The following is a 13,324-nucleotide window of genomic DNA, read 5'->3' on the forward strand; positions in this document are numbered from 1 at the left end:
AATACAATGAAAAAATAACAAAAAAATGTCGCTTCGACGAACAAGATGATCTAAAAAAAGACATTAGAAAAATTCCAGAAGGGCAAGGAACTGTGAAAATGAAGGTGGCCGAAATAGGCCACAAATGTAATGTCTACATTTTTATGCATTTTAGAATGTATTAAGAGTGAATTTTGAGAAAATAAAGACGATAGACTGCCTACAAGGTTCCAAGGAACACTCCTTATAAAAAAGTAACAAATAAATTCAATTTGTATTAAAAGTATTACATTTCAATGTTGAAGCGGGGGATACGAAAACGTTATTTTTCGCATATTTCTAAAGAAAACTGATCTTAGCCAGAATTTAATTGAGGTCCACATTTGTTATCAAATCTAAGTTTAATTACGTTAAAACCCAACTTCCTTTAGAATTACACAAGAAATACCGTTTTCAACATAGCTCCAACTTTAATGTAGCCCTAACTCCCCCTATTTTGACTTTAAAAATCTTATGTGCCAGAATATTGAAAATTGCGAATTTATTATGGCTTCTACGCATTAGGGAAATTTATGTCCATATTGAAGATTATTTCCCACACAAGCTTATAAAATTTGCTTCAGGACATAAATTCTAGTTTGTAGAGAACATTGGGGGTATCTGGTTTGAAAATTTCAACGATATATCTATAGCATAATTCCTAGATTTCGTCGGTTGCCTCAGCAACTGTGCTAACTGCATTTGCTTTGTGTCAGCATTCATGGTAAGCAAAGCATCGCTGCGTGGCGTTTGCAATGAATGCAGACACAAAGCAGATGCAGTTAGCACAGTTGCTGAGGCAACCGACGATTTATAAATCAACGGTCAAGCAAATGTAATGGGCATATTATCTGAATGATTTCGTAAAGTAACTAACACACAGAGTCAAAGTACTAAAAATACTGTAGATGGCGTGTTTATGTTTTAGAAATTAATCCCTATATATTTATAGACGATTTTTCTTGAAAAAGAAAATTTATTTAGAGGGCACAGGATTAGATTAAACGGTCCTTAAATTTAAATATTTTACATTTATTCATTCATTGCAAGCTCCATTTATTTACAGTGTGAGAATTTGGCACCCAAAAATGAAATCAAGAAAGGGTATGAAGGAATGCACAATTTCTTGCAAAACTTTTGAACTATTTATTCCACATAACTTGATGAACTGAAGTAACTAAAAATCATTTTCCGCCAGTATAATTCTCATATCAATTACGCAGAGGTTTAAATAATTGGGTGTAAAAGATCTTCTAAAGAACCAACAAGCAATTTTACAGCAAATTCATATGTGCAATTGATCATAAGTTTAAACCGTTACTCGGTTTAAACTTATCCCATCCATTTTATAAGCATTTTTGTGAGTGCAATTCTGAACATTCTCTCTTCTTACAAAATCTTCTAATCTGTCTTCAGATACAATACATTAAAATAAATCATCACAGATAATACAGGTAACAGATAGACTTTAGATTGAAATAATTTTAATTGAAGTGAGAAATACACAAATCTAGTGACTGTAAAAAGACTTTATAGCTAATAAATGAAAACTAGATATATTAATTTACTGAAAGAACCTATAGAAGTAACTTTTTAAAAAATGTATATTCTCACACTATACCAATTTAATTCAGGAGAAAATAATGAAAAACGCTACTGCATAAAAGATATTAAACGTACAACCAGATCGAGTGGCTATAATGAATTGATCATTGTTCATAATGTAATTAAACTGCGTTTTGTGATGCTTATACAGTTAAAGATTTCATGTATTGTATGCCATTCACACAATTTTCAGTCCTCGATTTGCGATTTTGCACAGAATGCAAGCGTCAATAAATGTGTGCATAATGTGTGAATGTGTGGATAACTTTAACTGCACTAGACTGCACACTATATACATTCAACTTAAAATGGGATTTTGCAGTTCTGGGAAAATGGTAAATTGCAGATGAAGACTCGTCTTCTCTGCTCCACTATACCAATGGTTCTTATCGTTTTACACTCATGCTGTGCTTTCAGATATGCAGCTTCTTAGCATTTCCATCCAACACTCTCACTCCCTTTCCTCAATAGAAATTCATATGGATATAGAGAAATACATGTTTGTAGTAATTAATTATTGTATTGGAATTGTACAACACAAATTCTGCAAGTAGGGCTCAAATGGATAACATACAGTTCAATCGTAACGAGATGCAGCTCAACGTATTGATTTTGGTAAAACGCATGTGGTAACATCATAGAGAAGTTCAGCGACATATCAATTATTACTTATATGCACAGTTATGTACGCCATTATTGTTTTCATATGATATTTGCTAAATGAAAATTTTCCCATAGACTCTTTTTTGCTCACCCTCACATATTGGTATTTTGCGCGAATGGAATCAATAATTTTTACCCATGTGTGTACATAATATAGATTCCCATTTATTGACTTGAAATAAGTCTCATTTATCAGCAAATATATATCATGGGAAATTTCCATATTAGTGTCCAAAAAGTATATTGTATTATATAGATAAACTCTCATCATTCCAAGTATGACTTCAACATTAGGAGGGGAGTTTGCCATTTTTGACTCTTCAATCATGCAGATATATTATATACATAAAGGTAATAGATCTATAATGAAACAAATCCCCATAGTTGCATTTCATAAAATACCGATTATTGAGCTATTGCAAACTCCTTTCACTTTTTAACTTCAAAATCGAGATCAACTTGTGCATTAAATGTCAACATCAAATTGAATTGGAAGTTTTTGTATGTATGAAATAGCGAATATTAGTTTCCAAGTGAAAATAAACTTGAAATCAATTGAGAATTGTGATTTAAGAAGAAAGAAAAAAAAAAAAGAGAAAATACCATAAATCATTTTGGCAAGACTCACCTTTAACGACATCAACAAAATCATTTCGCTCCTTGGTATCTTCTGCAAAGACAAAAAAAGAGAAGAAAAAAACACTTAAGAAACTGAGTGAAAAAAAAATATCTTTAAATGTATACAAGAGTCATGAGAGTTCATATTAACATTTGTAAATAATAAAATTAATTTCTCATTAATCATACTCAGTGAATGTCTCTGTAATTAATTTGAATCTCACTAGAAAATATCTCTACCATGTAAATATATGTATATATTAATATATATATTTAAATTTAGTCACAAACAATGCTGAAGAAATACAGCTTGAAATATTTTTCAACAATAGGCATGTGTGTTTTTACTGTTTAAAGATTAAAACGTGTTACGTTGATAATTAAGTCCAATTGAATTCAAGGTCAATTGAGGCGTCACGCGGCGAAATCATTACATTTTTTTTTCTCTCTGCATTTTATCGACTAGATGTACAAAATCGCGTCTCGATGGTCACAGAGTGGCACTGTAGAACGTTGAGAAAATTCGATGAGGCACAGACAATCAAATAAAAAAAAACAACATGGAAAAAATACCATTTATAGATGGTCATGCTATGAAAAATTCCGACATTCATTTACTCATTGCAATTATTGTTTACTTTATACAACAATTCACAATGTGTATCCCCCTCAAAATTCACACGACACTAAAAATAATACCACACAATCCGTAGCGATGTTTTGAGAAAAGCCTAAGTGTGAAGAATGAGACAACACATATCTTCATAATACTCTGACATTATCTCATCAAGCTTTTGCGATTATAGTGAAAGTAGCATGAAGATTTCTACCAAATTGAGAAAGAAAGAGAGACACGTCAATTGATTACTTTTGACGCTAAGAAATTCACAACGTCATGATTTCGTTTACAAAAAAAAAAAGACTTCCACACCTTTTACTTCACATAGACCCTTATTTTTTGCTTGCTTGTCCAATTCGTATCTCATTCACATAAACATCCCAACACAACGAATCCATTCATACACAATTTTGATGAATAAATGCTATGCCAAAAAATTGGACACATTGATTAATTTCTCTTGTCTTCACCCATTTCACTGAATGTCAAGACAATTTATACCATTAATGGTATTCCCTTTCTCCTCATTGTGTATCCACAAAAAATCTATAAACACAAATTACATACACACTGCAACTACATATCATATTTTACTCCCTGAGCTACTCAATATAGTTTAACTTTTTGAGTCCCCTTTACATCATTAAAACCAGTGATATGTCCAGATAAGGTTATGCTAGCTGAGATTCTTTAAAGGTCAACTCGAAATGCGTGCAACTTGGGGTGCTTGCAACTCGGAGTGTGATGTAAAAATTCGATTTGAGCCCGATCTGACGAAGTCTGATTTCACCAAGGACCACAAAAGCTGAGATTGTAAAGAATCTCACCTAAAATTTTGTAAAAAGTGTACGCATCGCACTAAGTGAAGCTTCACTGCATGTAGTATCATAAGGGCCTAAATAGACTGAGGCCGATCCTCGAGAATATTTAGCATGAAAATCATCATCCTAAACTGTCATACACTGAAGCCTGAGGATGCTTAGGATTATCGATTACAGGTGCTTGGCATAAATTTACTTAATTAAATCGTTTACTGCCAAATTTTACAGCCTAAATATTCCCGAGGATCAACCTGAGTCTATTTAGACCTTAAAGCCCAAAATAGACACAGGCATCAATCCGAAAATGAAGATTAGTCCCAAATTTGGGAGATTTAGCTGACATTTTAAATTTATGAGGTCTAGTGAAATTTACGAGGATTAGCGACATCAGAGCCAGCGGCAAATATAAAACTTCAATTTTGGGTGTTTTCGGGTACCGTAAAGGCCTAATTAGAATCAGGCTGATCCTCGAAAATATTTAGCTTGTATAATTCAGCATCAATTAGAACTCCTTTGTATAAAATTCATTTACCGGATCCTTTACCGCCAGATTTTGTATGCTAAATATTCTTGAAGATCAGCCTGAATCTATTTTGGCCCTAAGTGCGAATGACTTTGTCCCCTGCGGGTGACTTTGACGCCCTCCTCTTCATAAGCTTTTCTTTAATTCTAATGCTTAAAAACGGTTCTCACCGCTCAGACATAATAGATCGGATCGGTAAAGACCATCCTTAAGTTCTAAAAGTAAAGAAAAGCTTATGAACAGTAGGGTATCAAAGTCATACTTACGGTACTTTTCGAATTGTCAATTGCGTAAAAAAACAGAGAATGATGATGAAGTGCATTAATATTGCACTTAGAAGAAGTTTTTCAGGAATCAAAGTGTGCACATTTAATTAGATGTTTAAGGAAAAATGCTAATCCGTTTCCAAATACACAGTGTATGATTGCTTGGGCCGATCTTTACCCATTAAATTTTTCAAACCGAGTATTCTCAAGGATCATTCTATGTGTATTTTCGGCATCGGACTGGGGCTTCTTAACGTCATCCTTGCATTAAAAAACCCAAAAAAAATACTTGTCATCTTCTGTAAAATGTGATTGTCTCATTCCAAATTCAGTTTGTATGCAAACCTGATAGGAATTACAAGTAGCAAAGCTTAATTATAACCACTTTTTCAATTATATGATAGTGTAGAATAGAGTGCATGAGATCAATACCAATTAGAATCAAAAACAGGTTTATTTTGATACAAAGATTTCCCAAAATAGCACAGATCTCAAAATCTCAAAATTCAAAATAATTGGCAAGAGCAAACTACTCATCAAGTTTAAATAAAAGTCATCAAAACACCTCCTTTAAAATCAAAGAAATAATATAGGTCAGAAAAGCCTTAATAATTTTTAAAAACACAACTTTCAACGTGCAATATATTGAGAATGGCTTCACGGATTTTCAAATGTTGTAAAGCTTCAAATATACTTAAATAGTTCTACAACAAATAGTCTGAAAACAGTTATGGAATAAAAAGAGTTGATTATAAAAGCGATATTTTCAATATCGGCTCACTACATCCGACTGGTTAGACCTGATTTTGATGGCTGATCATTTTCGAAAATAGGGATGTTCAATATCAATAGGGAAGGATAGGGCAGTTCATTCATTTTTTACTTTCGGAAATAAAAAATTTTAAGATATTAATTTAATAGTAACCTCATAGTAACTACTTCTTTAATAGTAACTAATAGTAACTTTCAAATAGATAATATTATATCCAAGAGAAACTAACTGAACTTAATTTATTTGAACTTTGAACAAACAATTCTTAAAAAATAAATTCAGCAGCTGATTGAATCTGCCCCACTATCCTCTACATTGTGAATATGGGAACGATTGGATGATTTTAACGGATCCGCAGTATCACAATTATTGTGTTTATAATAGAATCGCAGCTAAAAATAAAAATACTTATCTATAAGATGTCTTATTTCCGAGAAGGCCTTAATCCTCTATATGGTACAGTGACGTGTATAATATTTATTTTACTCCTCACCAATAAACCGTCAAATACTTTAACATAATATAATAAATTTCGGTGAAATTATTCAAACAAAGAACTTCATATTTCACATTTGATGAAATTCAATGGCTCTTCGTAGAATATTCATAAACCCTCTGCATTTATGTTGGAACAAACACCGAGGAAAGCTTAGTCAGTGAATGTTTTTATTTTCACATAATTTACTCTAACTCCATTGCAATATTTAGGTCATGTTACATGAAATGAAGTATATTTTTTGTGCAATCAAAAACAAAATCAATTAGATTTTATAGGAACTCAAATCAAAAAGCTATTAATAGAGGTGTCAAGTGATATATATGAATTTCACTTTTAATTTTAAAATTAAAACCATTAATTTTCTAAAAACGGAAATTGGGGAAAACCATCCAATATTTCGAATTTCAATATTTAAATTGAATCTTCAAAAATTCGTCCATCGCCAATTGCTCAAAAGAATAGATTGTCAATTAAGTGAAACAAGGCAAAAAATGTAAAACTGGTTTTATTTCTCACAAATTATGTATGTTAATGTATATACGACTACTGCCAACACCTTGCCACGTTTGAAACAAGTGATCATCTACCAATAATGAGCCAACATTAGAGAGAGAGATGGGAAAGGCAAAACTATAGTTTAGGACCGTACAACTGAGCATAATTTTAAAACTAAACATTGTCATTGATATATTTAATGAATTGCGCAATTTACTTTATGTAATTCACAAGACACGATAATATTTGAAATAGTTTAACAATTGGATGATATCAATGGTAGAATCAACTCATACAAAATATAATAAATGAGAACTATGAATATATTTTGTGAATTGTATCATCATTATAGGTGATATGTACATACATAAATGCAGATATAACATATATAGCACAACGAATATTATTTTAAGTGTTGTGAGTTTGTATACTGATGTGAACTCATGAAACAGAAAAGAGATTCGACATTATTTCAAAGACGATTCAATAAGCACTGATATAATGAAGACAAACTTTATGAAACTGGTTTGGAGGAACGGAAATGGCCTAGAATTGATTTATTTTTAATTTATATCAATATTTACATGCAGAGGCATTTTGTAAAATCGTTGCAACTTTAAGGCAAATACTTCTTTTTTTTTCAATTTTAAAATAAGAATTATATGTCAGTTGATTCCAATATGTTTCAATCGCACAATAATTTCTATTAAATTCTTTATGAACATTGAATTTGATGGATTGTTGGTTTTTTAGTACACAAAATAAAGCTTGGAATATTACACTAAATATACATGGAAATAACATATTGTATTGTCTTTCGAGCTCTCAAGTCTCTATACTCATTCATTGTTCCTCTTATTGTACAAACTCGTTTTAATATCAAGAGCAGAGGAGAAATATAATAATTAACAAACTTTTCCTTTTTCTGTTTAGAAATTTTAGGACAAAAAGTACAAAATACCTCAACGAAATGATCGAACTGGTGAGTTATGGCATTTATACAATCGATAAATTTATGTCCATGTTTGGCATTATTGAAGATATTTTGACAGTTTTCCCTAGGCGTCAACAATTTGCTTCAATATGCCAAATATTGACAAAAAATTTATAGTAGAGTTATTAGTACTTAGCTCATAACGCTACTTAAGTTCTATTTAAAAAGCAAAAAAAACTTTTACCAAAGAAATTGAATCTAGTTTTTGCAGACAGTTAAGTCTTAAAAAGTAATCTAAACCATAAAAAGTTTCACTCTAAATAAAAAATAATATTCATCATTTTAAGCAGTCTGCAGAGTCTATAACATTCATCATGTCTTTTTCATTTACTTCTTTCTAATGGGAAAATTTTTGACAATTTTTCGGTTCGCTGATTTGGAAATATAATTGCCATGGTCGCATAAAGAGATTTCCAACTTTGCCTTGTCTTACAACGCATTCCAAGTTTTACAATTTCTTCTATTTACCATATTTCTTTCGCAGTCTCACTTTAACTTCAATTTTAAGATGTCACATGACTTGTTGTACTCGTAAGAATAAGCCAACAATACATACAACATTTAAATGAATCATTTTGCATCTCGTCAGTCTTATATTTTGTTTATACGAAAATCACATTAAATTGCTTAATAATCACTTCTCTTATCCACAAAAATTTATCAAGACTCACTTCATAGACATTTTCACATTTACAGAGTCATTTAGTAGCTAATGCCACTGCATATTATGTATTTAAACTGATTCAACAATTGAAAGAGAAAGTAAAATCGATATGAGTAGAAAAACAAGCCAAAGCATAATCACTAATATCTGTATAGTAGAAAGAAAGACATGAGATACTTTGTTATATATAACAATACTTTCTTTAAAAGTATGCTTAAAAACAATTGAAAAAAAAAACAATTAATCTTAGACAAAAAAAAATGGAGAAATTAACTCACTTCTTGGAGTTTCAGTTAAAAGCATTCCAATTGGAATATTAATCCAAATATAAATTTCACTCTCTTACACTCACAATTATCATCTTCGTAATATATATACATATATAATTTCCTTGCTGTCACACACAACCAACAGAAGCATTTATAAACTTGGTGAAATAGCCAACAATTTATTTTTGCACACTCATGTTGAGAATTGAAATCTGCGCATATAAAATATATAGATGAAACGTTTTGTTTCTATTAATACACACAACAAACTCTAATGAAGAAATGTTATACTTATGAACATCATAGCCACTCATATATAAATCGTGAGGAATTTTTCTTCTCTTTATCATTAAAACAGATTTTTTTGCCTCTACCTAAAAATAGATTTATGCTAAAAATTTCCCGCATAAATTGCTTATTTTCGTTTCTTTTCGCACTGAATTTGTCATCGACAGCAGTTTTCTTCTCTCTTTTCTTCTTCACATCTACAACAATATCAACAGAATGCAAATTAAATTATTATTGATTTATCTATGCATCTCCAACATATTGTTGCATGTTATTAATTAGTACTCTCTTTTTTTTAAGATAGACCTTGTCTCGCTCATTTTATGATTTATATTATACAGCATGACACCATAATAAATATATTAATGCACAAAAAAAAACTAAAATATTTTTATCAATATTACTTTGCATAGTAACATTTCTGCATTAATTATTATTGGACAAGATATCATAAGAAATTAAAGCCGCAAATTGCAATTTTATACTTTGTGTACATATACAGGTAGAATGTTGCACAAATTCCTCATTCTGTCATTACACTAATTTATGTGTTTAGATTTTTTGCCTAAATAAAAGTTTTCACATAAAACTTATCAAATTAACCCATTACACTGACGCAAATAAATTAACAATGAATTGCCCAATAATTGAATGAGTGCAAAATAAACTGATCCTTTACCATTTTACCGTAATATTTTGCTGTTATAGAGCATATACACAAACTTTTTTTTTATTGTTGTACTCGTTTTTTTTTCTACAACTTCTCGTATGCTCTAATGTGAGAAAATTCCGTATTCAGTGAGTATGTCCGTGTTGAGCGCGAACGAAGCGATTAACTGGCGATTGAAACGACATTTCGGACACGCTAAGCCACTGACTGGTGAAACCAGCCAACAGAACATGTCTATAGGCCAATATAGAGACGCTTCACAATTTTCCTTGCAACAAAAATCCTACAATTATTCAAATTGAATAAATTTCTTCACATATATATATATATATATATATATATATATATATATATATTGCACAGTGTAGTACAACACTTTTCACAACTGAAATCACATACTGTCAATCTCCACCAATAGACCGTTGAATTGGAACCATAACTTTGCCTATATAATTTGAAAATACTCTCAACACCTTCATTTTCCATTTTCCATCGCACATAATACATAAAAATTGCAAATTTACACAACGTGAGTATGCTTTTTAGCTCGAACTCTAATGAGCGGACCAATATAGTAATTTGTTTTTGAATTTCATAATGTATAAAATCGATTCCTCGCCCTCTAAATTATCACATTTTTGTAGAATTTTTGAAAATTAAAGGTTTAGACAAAAACTACATTACGCTCTTCATGCGTAGAGAAAACTGGGCAGTGGTTAACATGGAGTAGTTGTAAACACTGATTTTTATTTCTAAAGCGTGTACAATACGAAAAATTTTTACCAACACTTGATATGAAGTCAATCGCATTGGACATTTTTTCTTGGATGTCGTTTAAAATAGAATTTAATAAGCTTTCTTTTGGTAAAATTCTTGTTAAAAAATATTGATTTTTAACTGATTAATTGCAAAATCATTGAGAGCATGCGACAATTTAAAGTAAATATCTTAAGAATCCAAATGCGAGTTATGCTGAGATCGCGAAATTGACATGGAAGTTAGCCGGTCCACCCACCGAAAGATGGTTTTGACCGAAAGAAAAATTCGGTTCAATGGAACTCAAGATTGTTGCTCATAAGCCAGGAGGAAGTAGACAAAAGCTTGGGATTCAGGACAAGAGGATGGAAAAGAAAATGCTAGAGTTTTTGAAGAAGCAACTCAATCTTTCCGGGAATGATTTTAGTAAAAAGATGTTAATACCTTGGAGCTTAATTCATAAAATTAAAGGGAGGAATAGTTTGATAAACTAGAAAGCCGAAGTTGCGCTCCATCGGACCGACAAACAGCGTCAAAGAGCTGTAACAAGGTCGCGGAAACCCTTCTGAAGCTAAATTCTAAGCTCGGAGGAAATCTAAAGCTGTGCGAAAGATATTCACTCCGAAATATTGAGAAATATTGGGGAATTCTGAAGACAAATCTAAGGACAAAAGATCAGACAGCTGAAAACTTGCCGAATTTCTAGAGGAAATAGAAGAAAGCCATCCCAGACCGTGGAGACGGGCTTGTCAAGTCCATTATGAAGGGAATTAAGAAGGTGCGAGAATTGGATTAAAAAAACCAAAATCTTATAAAAATTCCAAAAAAATTATCTTTCAGAAAATACATTTTTCTTGTCATGTGGTCCAAAATTTATCGTATACACGCTTTACTTGTACTTATGTCGACCATTTCTTCAGTGAAGAATCCTTATAGTATCTCTAAATTCATAGGTATCTATCTCGTCTTTCAAAGTGAAATAACTAATTATAACAATCACAGTGTTTACAGCTACCCGTGTTTATTAGTGCCCCAGTTTCCCCTATACCCATTTAAACCTAGTTGCCCGGTTATGCCTTCGTATGACAATCCACAAGTCGGCTCAAGAACCATTTACATGACCTATTATATTTTTTTCCACCATCCACCCCTCTAAAGCCATATTTTTAAGATAATTTGAAAATGTGTTGTACATTTTTTTTTAATTTACGGTGCGTTAAATAGCTCTAGAGAGTGTATTTCTGAACCGATATAATAAAATATGGAATCAATTGAAAGGTCTTGGAATTCCAAGATATATATTGAATCGATTCAGAACCGATAACTCATTTTTCCCAAGATTTAATTCGACGAATCCTAAAATATCTTGAGCAGTTTTTTGTACGGCGCCTTCATTAATATAAACAAATACTCCTGAACTACTTTTAGGACATTCCATCCAAGCCACAAGTTCGAACATTCAGCAGAGTTTGCACGCTTTTTTTCACTCCTTTTAACTTGAAACACTGTTTGACGTATCAAATGTATCTTAAACGAGCAATTTGGTAGTAAATCAACACACACAACAACTCACGCACACGTAATCCAACTTCTACACTTTGCTGACACTCTTTACACAATTATTAAAGTTAAGTGGAGGAAGAGTGTAGAGAGATTTTTCACAGCATGTGATTTGAGAAGAGATTACTTTGGCATGCTTTTCTCTGCGGATGCAGGCAAACATATATACACTGATTTTGAGATAAATTTATTCCTTTGGCAAAATACACTTTTGGTCGTTTGTGTACATATGAATGTAATGCGAAAGTTGAGATTTTTTTTTTTTCAAAAATAAAAAAGAATCTGGTATTTTCATCTATAAAAGCAAACGAACAAAATAAAAACCATGCTCTCTCTATGTTGGGGAAATGAATATGGTAAAAGCTAAAAGTGTAAATGTATGGTATTTTATTAGTCCCATTTAAACGATTTGCTGACAATGCTGGAAATGATAGCTGACTTTTTGCGAATTGCTGACACTGAAAACCCTCCGCTGAATACACAGCACATTTCGTATACGTCTAACAACACCATAATACGATTTGTTGAGGAGGCAAATAGAATGTTGCATGTCATGCACTTTTCCTTCTCGCCATTCCATTCACTCACCCAACTCACCATCATATGTTGAGTTAGTTACAGAGACTGATGGTATTTTTATTTTATGATTCCCAGTCAATTTCTTCCACTTTTTTCTACACAATACTCAAATTTTATTGTTTTACTTTTCTATCATTTTCTCTTTTCCTATTTTTTTTCGCCTTACCACACAAATCACACAATTTTGCATGCTCATAAGCAGTAATCACATTTCTTATACTTTACTTTCAGAAACACCATTAAATGCCCAGAGAACAAGTGCAACACCAACAACAAAAATAAACGCTTAATATGATAAGGTACTAAAGCGTCTAATTGTGTGAAAAAAAGAAACGGCTAAAGAGAAAGAAAAAAATAAGTTTAAATTCACCAGAAAAAAAATTGCACAAGAACAACAAATTTAAAGACAAAAGTCTCAAAACAAGCCAAATACCAAAATGTATTAAGACACTTTTTACAAGTCGTTATCCAAAAATAAATAAACTAAGGAGCGCTGATAATCGCACATCACAATGATGAAGAGATGAAGATGACGAAGAGCAACAAAAAAAAATGAATAACAAAGCGATGATGATGAAGATGAAATCTCTTTTCTGAGAGAGATTGCTGAAACACATATTTAAGCTTTGGTTGCTGTTAAATAGC

The 13,324-nt window shown here is 31.6% G+C and overlaps 1 protein-coding gene across 3 annotated transcripts in view; it reads right to left on the bottom strand.

Annotated features, from left to right (window-relative positions):
• Positions 1-13,324, bottom strand: part of LOC129802827 (C-terminal-binding protein) — a 90,271-nt gene that overhangs the window by 53,553 nt on the left and 23,394 nt on the right. For all 3 annotated transcript variants that reach the window (XM_055848938.1, XM_055848946.1, XM_055848953.1), the window contains exon 2: positions 2,915-2,956. The gene's annotated coding sequence lies outside the window, so the exon portion shown is untranslated. The remainder of the gene's footprint in view (positions 1-2,914; positions 2,957-13,324) is intronic.

This window comes from Phlebotomus papatasi, chromosome 1 (assembly GCF_024763615.1).
Source record: "Phlebotomus papatasi isolate M1 chromosome 1, Ppap_2.1, whole genome shotgun sequence".
In the NCBI taxonomy this organism is placed as follows: Eukaryota; Metazoa; Arthropoda; class Insecta; order Diptera; family Psychodidae; genus Phlebotomus; species Phlebotomus papatasi.